This window comes from Pecten maximus, chromosome 16 (assembly GCF_902652985.1).
Source record: "Pecten maximus chromosome 16, xPecMax1.1, whole genome shotgun sequence".
In the NCBI taxonomy this organism is placed as follows: domain Eukaryota; kingdom Metazoa; phylum Mollusca; class Bivalvia; order Pectinida; family Pectinidae; genus Pecten; species Pecten maximus.
In genome coordinates, this window is record NC_047030.1 from 24604979 (window position 1) to 24617338 (window position 12360).

A 12360-nucleotide genomic window follows, 5' to 3' on the forward strand; every position below is an offset into this window, starting at 1 on the left:
AATATTTTGATATATTTTCTTTGTACGTTGCAATCCTCGTTGTAAATCTGTCATAATCAAACATTCAGTCTAAACGATAATCGGGGGCCGCTTTCTGGATAACCCAGCGAGATTTAAGCATAACATGCCATTTAAAGCACCTAGATAAACGTTGATGCTTCTAAATGTAATTTCACTCTTAAAGGAGGATTCCTTCGTTCAGACAGCAGAAACAGAATCGTACTTCGGGGCGAATTCAGAAAGAGTATAGATATACTACATGGGGGAAATACATATTTTCCATTAAGTTACATTTTGACGACCTAAACTTTATTCAAAGGAAGGAATGACCTTTAATATGAGTGAGATTGTAAACAATTCATTGTTCATGTCAAGAAAAGAAAGAAATCATAATTATCGAAAAAATAAAATATTCTAAAGCAAGCAATGGGAAAACAATGTTACGAAAACAATATCAATGAATTTATCACGAAAATTTTATAGATTCTAGTTTTCAAACATTTTTGCATCGGGTTTGCATTTTTTGTATATTATGTTCTCAAATGCGTATGTGTTCCGGACATCACCAAACACAAGTAACCAAATATGATAAAGTGGAGAATCAGGTGTAACAATAGAAATATAACAATTAATTCCGGGTACCACCAAAATATTTATATAAATGTACTAAAGTGGAGAATTAGATGTTACAATGGAAATATTACAATCAATACCGGGTATCACCAAATATTTATATAAATGTAATTAAGTGGAGAATTATGTCAAACATTAATAATATTCAAATCAATTCTGGATGACACCAAAATATTTACATAATGTAATAAAGTGGAGAATTAGATGTTACAATGGAAATATTACAATCAATACCCGGGTATCACCAAAATATTGATATAAATTTACAAAAATTGATAATCAGATGCAACAAACGAAATTTAACAAACAATATATTTAGAAGATATTATATACTGAAGTTGGTCATGGACTACATAGCTAAAACTACTTCTCTACAGGCTTACGACAAATATAACATGTGGGAAAAGGAAGACAAATGTTCGTGGTATTGATATCAGAGCTTTCCACAGCAGTAGTGAGGTATACCTACATACCCTATAGTAAAATGAAATATCTATCGGCCATAAGATGGTCATTACTGGGTGTTGTAAATGACACGAAGGTCGGTAGTTAGGAGACCGTCATTGGTGTATATGATACACTCCGTGGAGGTTAGTTATTTGTGGGGACTTCAATTTCCATACTGTAGATAATTATCGTAATTTTGTAAGTTAGGTGACAATTACCGACATATTGTAGGTAGATTTCAAGACACATGACTGCAGAAGAGAAGTATTTGGTGCCTTTGATATAAGATTTAGGAGCATTATAAGAAGTATTCGAATGAATTGTTAATGACAAAAACAGCATTAGCTTATCTTAATATGAAATCAAACAAAAGTCTTCTGTTGTTTCTAAGTAACAAACAGAGGTGTGTTACTTTCTTTCGATTGAAATACTGCGTCGTTTGAAAATCAACATTGTTGACAATAAATTGGTCTGTGGGAAAGTTTTCCTCAAAGCACAATTCCAAGATATGGTTATCTTAGCTGTTGAATGGTCCTGAATGAGACAAGACAAATTCAGAGATTCAATCAAAGTTCTTCTCAAATATACCTGTACTCTCTACATTAAAGGTGTTTTAAAACGTCCACGGAGCAGTCAAGGTCATGTTTCCACGATTGATAGAGTTGTTTTGTTGGTGGGTTTAGGCCTCCTATCACGGCCATAGGCTAGTGCTTGCTTATGGTTTATTTTGTTTAACGTCCTATAAACAGCCAGGGTCATTTAAGGACATGCCATGGTTTGGAGGTGGAGGAAAGTCAGAGTACCTGGAGAAAAACCACCGGCCTATGCTCAGTACCTAGCAACTGCTCCACATGGGTTTCGAACTCGCAACCCAGAGGTGGAGGGCTAGTGATAAAGTATCCACTCGGCCACCGCGCCTTGTGCTCATGATCAGGTGATGATATGGGAGCGTCCTCTGTGGTTGTGGGGTTCTGTGTGCTGACCAAGAAAACACTAACCTCCCTGTTTGATGTTTATTGGCTGTGTGTGTTAAGCACGTTGTCACCAGGTACCATGTCCAGTTATTACAGATGTCTTTAGTAGTTATGAGGATGATAAAACAGAACTGATCAAGCAGCAATGTAGTGAAAATGCTCATCTTTTCAGTAAATAAGTTAAGATAAAGAAAAACAACGACATATTAGTTTGAACTATAATATTGCAACACATTTCAATAAAAAAAAAACTTAAAGAGGCTTACCCGCAGACGGACCGGTAAACGGCACATCTCCGATCACTAAATAAACTTCAGTACACGTTTCTATGTGACAAAATTAGAGGCTTTCCGACATTATTTCTTGAAAACAATTACAGAATATGTATTTAAAAGACGTTTTAAAACTCAACCTGAGAGGGAAATGTATGGAATATAACGGCAAATCTTCTTTGTTAATCGCCGCTGCCTTTGAAGTTATCACTGTGCGGCACTGTGCACGTGCTTGTTTCTTTGATGTGTCAATCAAATAAGACTTATTGCGGGTTGCGATTAAATAAATAATATTTAAAAATGAGGTTTTAATATCACTTTTCAGCGTTTTATAAGGAAAATAAAATGAAAAACTCAACAATTCCAACAATCTGTCATGTGTAAAAAATCTTTTTCTGTTAGCCAATTTTTCTGATCTCTGCGGGCAAGCCTCTTTAAGGTGGTTTCATTGCAGACAAGGCCAGTTATGAGATATAGTAATCCATTTGGAATTTTGACTGTTTGGCAAAACAGTCTCAGAGATGCATGGACTGGGGCAAAGTGCATTTTATGTATATGTTGACCAACACAATTTTCTAGTTTTTTGGGTTTTTTTATGGAGAGGATTTTAATCTGTCATGGTCATGTCAATCAGCATGTTGATATTAGTAAAGACAACAACTCTTATCTCCCTTACGTGATGCTGAGAGCTTTTTCAGTCAAATATCTGTCTTACGGGAGGACTACAGAAACAAAGAAGTTCCATGCATGGTTGGTGTGAGAGAAATTGTGTCTCATTATATGGAACTGTTTGAGAGATGGCTTCTGTTTGACAAACCTTGAATCCTCCCGTTTGGCAGATTGGTTACTGAAATAGGCTATATGTGGTTCATCGAGATGATTAAATCTGACCATTTTCTACTCTGTGTAAGGTCGACTGACGATTTCCATATAGGGTTGTATTACTTACGTTCCGGTGGTGCTGCAACCTCTTTTAACAGGCTTATGCGTTTATATAATTATGATTATATATTGGATGTATTGACAGACGAGGCTAGGACCTGTGGTGTAGGGAACTTTTTTCTTCATTTTCCTTGTTATTCCTAATTCTATATATAACGCCAGTTAATATACGAACTGCCAGTTAATATACGAGCTATTGTTTATGTTCTGAGACCTTAAATTGTACTCCCTCCAGTACGGTTTAGAAAGGCGTTTCCTGATATAGTTTTCCGCTGTAATTATTTTCGGATTACACACTATCTACTAGACTAGTATTCATTTATTCATATTTAAAGCGACTATAACTGTAGACTTCACACTCATTAAACGGTGGTTTGTTCTTATAAATAGTGAGATGGGTTTAACATATAGCGGTGTATGAGTCTTTATCTTAATCATGAGGCCCAATGTTCCTGTCTCGTTCACCTGGCATTAATCAGAGTAGTGGATTTGAGGTGTAGCATCTATATATTTAGGTCATTCATGTGAATCGCGATGTCGTAAGTAGGCTACCATTCATCACAGCATACGACTTGCCAAATATCATCACTCTACGCCTTTAGAGTTTTCGGAGATTTTAGAGAATTTTGGCCCCAATGATATTGGATATAGGCCAAGGTCATTCATTTACACAAATCAGGTAGTCCTTCATCCGAGTATGTAACACGCCCAACATAAGGCCTCTGGACCTCTTGCTTGAGAAGAAGTTGAATGTTGGTCAAGGTCATTCATTTGAATAAACTTGATAGTCCTTCACCCAAGCATGCTACAGGGACAACACAGGTCTTGAGAAGTCATTCATAGATTTTAGTCTATTTGACTTCTGTGACCTTGAATAAAGGTCAAGGTCATTTATTTGAACAAACTTGGTAGCCCTCTCACCTCATCATGCTATAGGCCCAATACCAAGGGTTGAGGCCTCTTCTTTCTTGAGTTGGAAGTTGTTTGAATGAAAAGTTGACGATGCTAGGAGGGACTGACGTCTGACGCCTCACTACCACATAAGCTTACTCGGCCCCTTGGGCCAGGTGAGCTAAAAATGTTCTATAGATATATATTTACAAGTTTTAAAACACTGTTTAACTCGGGTAATGTTTGTGAAAAATACTATAAAGAGAAAGCCAAATGGAGTCGCGCGAATGTAACTGACAAGACCCCACAGAGTTCTGCTTATGAGCGGTAACATATGCATTTGTGTAGGGCCTACCGAATTGTAATGTTATTGTTTTGCATTGATTTAGGTATTTATAAAACATGGTTATAGACACTTTTTATTTTTGTTATCAAGGAAAAGTCTTTATCCTGTAAAATATCTTTTTAAAATATCATGCCCGATAATATTTTCAAACGTTGATTTTTACAGTTATGTTTTAAAAGTGTATTCATCTGGTTTTTGTAAAATCCTATGATGAATTGTTGTGAATGTTAAATCAATTTAAGTACAACCCATTGTATCTCCCTACCCTAGTGTCAGAGATAAGTCACAACACATGTACAGTGGCAAATTATATAAGTTTATTACAGGCCTACAGCTTCACGGGGTCCATATAACACAAGGTTATTATACACAAAATAAGCAGAAGTCAAAATCACAAAATCAGATTCTGCATGACCATGATATTAGCGTAGTTAAAATCTCACAACACATGACATCTTATAACACAATCACACTCTTATATAGATATATCACAAGTACTCAATCAAAGGCGTCCTCCATATAGTCATCCACACGGCATATCTACACACAACACACACCTTACACACACATATACATACTGAAAACATACAAATTTTAGCTGTAGTTTTATTTTACCGATTTTATGGGACAAAAACATCCGCTAAATTATGACTGTGCCTATACAGCACATATTGTGGATGCAACAATTCAGCCACACCAATCAATTTAAATTCAGTTGTATGTTAAACTTTGAGTCCGCCAAATTTTGAGTCCGCCAAAAGAGGTATGTTTACAGTATCCACACAAGACACCCCTCAAAACACACCTTCAGATATTCTCCACACACACAATCAATTACACATGTACACATCCCGGCACCATGGCCCAAGTATCCTCTGGCCCTGTCACCATGTCTGGTGTAGGACCAGACATGGCATCAGGGTCAGAGGAAACACTGACACCATGGCTTCCCATCATAGTACAGGTTTGTAATGTGGATGTTTCTTTTAGCTCATATTGTCAACATCAAGAAATGGTGAATACCTACACCTCAAATGACATCATTAGTAAACAGTGTTTGTAGAACTAACCTATTAGTTCAGTTAAAGTGCTGAGAGGCGGCTTATCTAAAATGACCAGCGAGGTCTCATTTAGCCAAAGAAAGAAAAAGGTTTACGAACTGTGTCTATATCCAGAGAAAAAATTACTTAACATGAACTATATCAGATATGGCTGTAAACCTTTACCTTACCCAGCCAATTTAAATTGTTTCTCTAAATTAACATTTTGGCCAAAATATCCGACCTGTTTTAGAATTCTTACATCGCAACGGTACATTCTATCGGAGTTGTTGTATTGAATTTAGATGTAGACGTATATATATATTATTACGATTTGCAATGAGATTCTTGAAGAAAATTTCCACATTAACTTACACCCTATCCTTTTTCATAAATTCATTTTTTCTTTCACACAAACAAATCCTTTCACAGAAGAAGCTGAGCAAACTTTGTTACAAGTAATCATCACAACAAAATAAATTTGACCATCATAACTCAGGCCATACTTACACAAAACATGGCACAAGACATTCTGCATCTAATACAATGAAAAATAGTCTACATTTGAACTGTGACCCCTTGTATAAATCCTCACAGGAAGTTAAATTACCTCCATACATGCAGACTATTTTGATAAACATTTCAAAGCCTAAATGACTTTTACAGGTAGGGCTAGCTCACATAAATGTTTGTAACATACTACATAGCTCACATAAATGTTTGTAACATACTGTTTCATTTATTGGACATTAAAACATTCAAGTGATTATGACTAATATTAATCAGTTTGAGGTTTTCTTTATGCAACTTTGCTAGCCAAGTGGGTGCAATACAATCCTCTTTCAAAATGGGTGAAAGAGTAAAAAGGAGAATATCGTATCGAACACACATGGCTAGCAAATTTGATTTTCGTGGTTATGTGTACTATCTTACCTTTGTAAACATAATGAATATGATGCTTAGTGGACTTTAAAACTTCATATTAACACCTAAGGTAGTCCACTTGTGTTGGTCAATATTGCAATAGATTTTAATTTTTATGACGTACATGAATTATGAATTCCAAATCCATGTTTAACATGGATGTAGACCTACTCAACTAATGATACAATTTTACTAATATAACATACATATTTAATAATAATTAATTCTTTGTAAACATAAATATCCAGAAATAAACCTACCTTTAATATCTAGTATATCAAATATACTTCATTAATAATGTTGTTGTCTCTCCCTTTGTAATCAATCATTGACATTTCCATCACAAAAACTTAACACAGAGCCAATTAACACCAAATAATACAAAATATTTAACGTCAACTATCACATGTAGAGCGGCGATAAAAAGCTCTGTTTTTCATATCTTAATTCATTACATGTTGAACATCTGGCAACAATGTGTTTCTTTGTTAACAATTTCAATATCAACATATTCTGTAAACTCATATTCAGGAAACATTGAATTGTCTGTTTGAGGATAAGGAATTTTTCATAATCTAAAACCAGCCTTTAAAAGATGGGATTAATTTCTCTGATAAATGGTGCCACACCATTTGTGATCAATGATCATTTTAAGGTTCTGAGTTACCTCCCCTGTCTTGGAACTCCTCTCTCATTTTGATGCTGTTTGTTTATATATTGCTTGAAATAGTACTGTTAACGTGGTTATTTCCGTAGGGATTTAATTTTGATTCTCGACACGTAAACTATATGGGGGATATTTCCCCGAATTTTTCTTTGCACCTGTTCCATAAATATGGCACGCATCAGAAAATAATTGGTATGGGGAAATTTTTCCTTAATAGCGTTTCTGTATTCAGCCTAAATTTCCTCTTAGTATAAATTTCCACACTTTCAGTACCTTTTGGTAATATTTAAAGCAAAACAAAATGCCTTTAGACTAACAGATATAAAACTGTGATTAAGAGTAAACCACAATCACCATTTGTCGATACAGTAACAACCTGATAGTGTGAAAATGCCCTACAACGTCACCATTTAGTCACCAGTCACAGGGTTTTAGATGGGGTCATTAACTGGAGCTGTTCATAATATAATACAAACATATGGGAAGACTTTACCCAAAGTATATCATCCATCAATCGATATGTTGTATTTTTTTCAGGTTTTTTTTATAACATGCTTTGCTCCTTCAGAAAATAATGAATGCTTGCCTTTATCAATAGCAATAGAATTTTTATATTAAAATAAAAAGTTTTATGAAAAAAAAATCTGTATATTAAAAGCATCACTTATATGTAAGTATCATGTATCCCCAATTAGTAATTAAGTAAGTTGGAAAAATGGGTTAATCACATTTTTATTCTTTAGTTGGTTACTACATTGCCTTGGTTACAGATAAACATTAGGAGAATATAGAGGCCTGCATGAGGAGAAATGTGACACATCAGTTGTATCAGTGAATAACACCAAAAAGCACAGTGTCCAGTGTTTGTTTACAGAAATTGATCCCAACTGTTTTTCTATAAAATTTTTGAAATATTTATACAATTACAATAAAAATGTTTATTCAGTACTGTGTGGAACACAGCATAATTTAATATAAACTTTAAATTATTCAAAACTCCTTCGGTGACCCCACCATATAATTTAATACGCTTACCTATTGTTATGAAGTCTGAACAACTGCGTAGAAGACCGAACATATTACATGTCCCCAAAGCAGTAAGGTTATGCAGAGCTCTACTGTTCTGGGAGGAGAGACAAAAATGATCGGATAAAAAGTTCTCAACTAAAGGAAGATTAACTCCTAAAGCTCAATCTAATCTAATATTTACACTGTAGCTGTTAATAAAATCTTCCAGCTTCTTTAATATTATATACAAAATAAAGGTATTTGAACAATAGTGTATATATGCCTAAAGCCAGTATTCAGCACTTAAAAGCTTTAATATCTCAATATATATGGTTATTGCAAAATCTTAACACTATTCAAACAATAATTTTAACAATGTCCTACGGTTAAAAAATCACATAAATCATAGGGAGCCTCGGAATTATACAGCTAACAACCAAATACACAACAATACTGGCTAGGACACAGTGGGGATAACAATGTACAGCTAACTTAAAAAAAATACAGCCCTATAACGCCCTTACTGGGATCACCCAGAAGTTCAACCCTCACCATTTTCATTCATTTTTTTCTGGGGTTCAATTCCAGGATTGGATATTAAAAAAAACATTCAGCTTGAAACTTACGTCCTTTGTTTTTGTTGGCTTAGATCCATGGAAAGTATACAAACCAGGTGTCTTTCTGTAGGAAGTGAAAGATGAAAGGCGAGCAAGTTACCACTGTGCCACCCAACCACTCCGTTTAACAGTTTCATAAGATTAAAACAAACTTGTATTATCAGCCGACACAAGATGCATAAAAAATTCACTGGATATGCTATGTCAATAGCAATGCTTCAATAAAATACCTTATGTCAATGCTTTACTTTTCTGTTACAACATAAAAACTTATTTTTAACAAATATCATGTTTCAAAATTACTCTATTTTGATTAAAATTTGATGATTTTCCATTATTGCGTTGCTAACAATATTCAAACATCAAAAAATCAACAACCAACAAAAAAAAAAAAGAAAATAAAAAATTTACAAAAACATCTTTTTTAAACGATTATCCCTATAAAAGTTTTGCTGAAAACATCAACAACAATTTAGTCTATCGTAATTCTGAATCAAAACTTATTTTTCTAAGTCTGTTCCTCACTGTAAAACTGCACAACAAATCCATAAATCACAAACGGAGATATTCAAACTTATAACAAACGAAAACTGATATCAAATATGTCAATTATCGCCTCATTTCATTTCTTAATTTTCTTTTGAAAAATAAATTTAATAAAAATTTGTAACATTAATTGACATGTATTGAAGAGATTCAAAAAGTGAACAAATTCAAAAATGGTTTCTAACAAACTGCAACAGGGTGTAACTTGTTAAAATGTCTCCATTACCAACAATACTAATTAAAAATTTTCTCTATTGTAAAACATAAATAAAGAAGTTCAATCTTCACTTTCACTATTTGAAAATAGATAATTTTATTACCTTTAACACTAGGGGAGGCCTTATTTGAGGAAAGATAGGATACTTAAATTTTACATTAGAGGAGGGGGCTTATTTAAGGATAAATACAGTATCGAACTTTTACACTAGAGGAGGGGGCTTATATCAGGATAAATAAAGTATCAAACTTTTACACTAGGGGAGGGGGTTTATTTGAGGATAGATAGAAAGGATACTTAACTTTTACACAAGAGGAGGGGGCTTATTTCAGGATAAATACAGTATCAAACTTTTACACTAGGGGAGGGGTTTATTAAGGATAGATACGGTATATAAATGTATACTCAATGTTATACTGTTGATCTCTTCAACTCATTAAGTATATGATGTGGGTGTGTGTGGAGGGAAGACCTTACAAGTCAGTTTCAATATAGTGTTATAGGGGCAATCTGATTAATATACAGATCATCTTTACACACCATGTTATGTAGATCTGATGGAGGCCAGTAAAAGGTCAGATTCATTTGACCTCAATGCTTACCACATGACAGGATTTCTTTAAACCAATCAAAACATGTCTCTTTTAATGCCAGTTCAACAAATTCAACAGACTATGGAGACAGCAATGAAAACTTTAATTCGCCCCTAATCTGTTTAAATGGTACTTTATCTTCTTCCACGGTAGTGTCCATTATAACAAAAGAAAATCTACGAACTACACACAATTTGTCCAATAAATGAGAAATATACCGTTGTAGAAGGAGCTTGCAATGAATGCATTGGTTGGCATTCGGGACACTGGGATCATATCGATTCAAAAACAACCAATCATGACAGATGCCAAGGGGGAAAAAAGAGTTGTGTTTCCATTAGTTGGTTGAATTGTCAACTAATCTTGACCCTTTACCAGCCAAAGTCAGATCTTCATAATGTAGAATGTAGCGGTGATCTGTATTTTAATGGGGTTGAAGGGCTATATAGGACCTACACCATGAATGGTTTCATATAAAAAATTAACTTTAACTTCTACAAAAATACTATCAACTTAGGAACAATAGGACAATTACGGTTTCTTCCAAGGCACAAAATATCAAAACTTTGAAGAACTATATGATCATATACAGAGCTTCATCACAAGGTGTTGACTTTTAACCACAAAACATCAAACCTAAGCATATTACATGTACGAGAATATGACAAAGCAACAAATAAACTGGAAGAAAATTAAAAACTTTATAAAAGTGATTATCATATGCTGGTGATGATACGATGCGATGTTGGAGTAGGAGTTACCTCCCTTGAGGAAATGGACACTTGTATATCACACATATTATGCTGGGAAACATTAACATTACAACATTGACTTGAAACATTTCTGTATAACACAAGTTATATTCAGAGTGAGCTTATAATTACACCAATCTCAAGAGTAAGCTTACATCAATCTCAGAGTGAGCTTACATCAATCTCAGAGTGAACTTACATCAAACTCAGAGTGAACTTACATCAAACTCAAGAGTGAGCTTACATCAATCTCAAGAGTAAGCTTACATCAATCTCAGAGTGAGCTTACATCAAACTCAAGAGTGAGCTTACATCAAACTCAAGAGTAAGCTTACATCAATCTCAAGAACGAGCTTATATCAATCTCAGAGTGAGCTTACATCAAACTCAAGAGTAAGCTTACATCAATCTCAAGAGCGAGCTTATATCAATCTCAGAGTGAACTTACATCAAACTTAAGAGTGAGCTTACATCAATCTCAAGACTGAGCTTACATCAAACTCAAGAGTGAGCTTACATCAAACTTAAGAGTGAGCTTACATCAATCTCAAGACTGAGCTTACATCAATCTCAAGAGTGAGCTTACATCAAACTTAAGAGTGAGCTTACATCAATCTCAAGAGCGAGCTTATATCAATCTCAGAGTGAACTTACATCAAACTTAAGAGTGAGCTTACATCAATCTCAAGAGTAAGCTTACATCAAACTCAAGAGTGAGCTTACATCAAACTCAAGAGTGGGCTTACATCAAACTCAAGAGTGGGCTTACATCAAACTCAAGAGTGGGCTTACATCAATCTCACGGGACTTTGTAGCTTTATCTTAAGGACTACACTAAATCATATAGAGACAATTCCAAGCGACTGTGAGACGAGCAGAATGCGATTCCTAGGTTAATCAAACCTACAATGACCTTTAAGTAAGGACACTTTACTGTTTTATTATATTAAGTATGATTACCAAATTATCTTAATATTAATAAATCAATTACTGTATTCGACCTAATAAGTGCACTATGCAGTTACAAAAACACAAAACAGGGAACTATTAAAACGATGTACAGGCAAAAGTTTCCATGTAAAATCAGGGATAAAAAGGTGGGGTTTTTTTTCATTTACTCACCTTTCTATAGTGAAAACAATCCATTATCTTTGGTTAAATGACTTAAGATTGTATTAACAATCAGTGAGAAGGAACTTTTCATGTTTGTAAGAGCACACCCATCATCTTTTCATGAAAAAGTTGGGGGTGCGCTTTAGGGGTAGCCAGGAAAGTGCTGTTTATTAGGTCGAATATGGCAATACATGTAAAAATGTATTCAAAAAAAGTTTTAAATAATTCTAAAATAAAAAGAAATCTTGGATAGCAAGAATAAAGCATTATATGTCTAGCACAGAATTGTTCTCTTTTCTTAAACTGACTAATATACTTCCAGCTGTGACCCAATAACATCATATTTACCGTATTTATTCTAATAAACGCCCCGGGGGC

General features: G+C 34.3%; 1 long non-coding RNA gene across 1 annotated transcript; it reads right to left on the reverse strand.

The window, feature by feature from the left end:
• Positions 1-4802: 4802 nt before the first annotated feature.
• On the reverse strand, positions 4803-12323 carry LOC117344567. The gene is made up of 2 exons (XR_004536207.1): positions 6172-12323; positions 4803-6114 (listed from the first exon to the last, which is right to left on the reverse strand). It is a non-coding gene; the product is annotated as an uncharacterized LOC117344567 (long non-coding RNA).
• Positions 12324-12360: the final 37 nt, after the last annotated feature.